This window comes from Dipodomys merriami, unplaced genomic scaffold (genome assembly GCF_024711535.1).
Source record: "Dipodomys merriami isolate MVZ:Mamm:240054 unplaced genomic scaffold, mDipMer1.0.p SCAF_506, whole genome shotgun sequence".
NCBI classification, from domain to species: Eukaryota; Metazoa; Chordata; class Mammalia; order Rodentia; family Heteromyidae; genus Dipodomys; species Dipodomys merriami.
Genome location: NW_027206076.1, coordinates 690,792 through 692,144, shown reverse-complemented (window position 1 = coordinate 692,144; position 1,353 = coordinate 690,792).

Genomic DNA, 1,353 nt, shown 5'->3' with positions numbered 1-1,353 from the left:
GTAAAGGAAGCATTAGGCAATAGGTTCTGTGAGGATAAAATGGTAGGGAGGGAAAACAACTGTGTTCTCAGCAGTTGCAGTCAGGACTTAGAATCAGCTGAAATGGAGCCTCAATTAGACATGCTGAGCAAAGTGTGAGAAAGAAACAAGAGGAAAGGCCAGCCTTGCTGTGACGTTGCAAAGATGCTGGGTGAATTCTGTCCCTCTCCTCAGATGCTATAGAAGGCAGAATGTGTGGGGTGATGCTCTGGAATTAGGCAGGAGAAATCTCTCCAGGCTGCAAAGGTTCGGGAACCTATGAGGCTTCTCTGAACAGCTTCTTGTAAAATGCAAGAAGAGACAAATTATCAAATGATCTGAAGCCCAGAATTTACACTCAGGAGGGAATGAGCATGGAAAGATCTGGAAAGTTCTGAGACTGTCCATGTAAAGAGTCAAAATAGCATGTTCAAGCTGAGCACTAGTGGCTCATACCTGTAATCCTAGTTACTCAGGGAGGCTGAGATCTGAGGATCACGGTTCACTAGTGGCTCATACCTGTAATCCTAGCTACTCAGGGAGCCTGAGATCTGATGATCGTGGTTCAAACAAGACTGGGTATACAACTCGATGTGACTCTTATCTTCATCTAACCAGCCAAAAAGCAAAGCCAGAAATGGAGATGTGGCCCAAGTGTTAGAGCACCAGCCCTGAGCATAAAAGCTAAGCAAGAGCTCAAAGTCCTCAGTTCAAGTCCTAGTACCCATGCAAAGAGCCAAAAATGGAGGTGTGGCTCCAGTGGCAGAGCACCAGCCTTGAGCAAAATAGCTAAGTGAGAGCACAAAGTCTTGAGTTCAAACCCTAAGACCAGCATGCACACATGCATGCACACAAGTGTGCACATACACACACACACCTACACACACATAAACAAAGTGTGCTGAGGACAGAAAAGCAAAGTTGTGACCAAGTAATCATATGGAGATTAGCAAAGGATAGAAAGAAGCTTCTAGAAGGCATTTCAGAGATTTCTAGGGTTACCCATCCCCTCACAGGCCCAGAGTACCTGCGGGACCTACGGGGATCCTTGCCCAGAATTGTTCTAATTTCTGATCCCTACATTCTGCCACAGCACTCCTCTGCCACACCCCCAGCTGTGGCTCTGAGGGCCAAGATGTGCCTCAGGCCACCACAATGTAAGGCTTGTTTGTGTACTGTCCACATACAGTGAATTCCACAGGCAATCTGAAGGTGGGAGCTATGGGGGCATGGCTTCCTCCGACCAGATTTCAAAGGATGCTTGCAACAGCCTTGAAGACCAGGCAGGGTCCTACTTCAGGAACAGAGTTGCTATAGAGAGCAAGCTGTTGACAC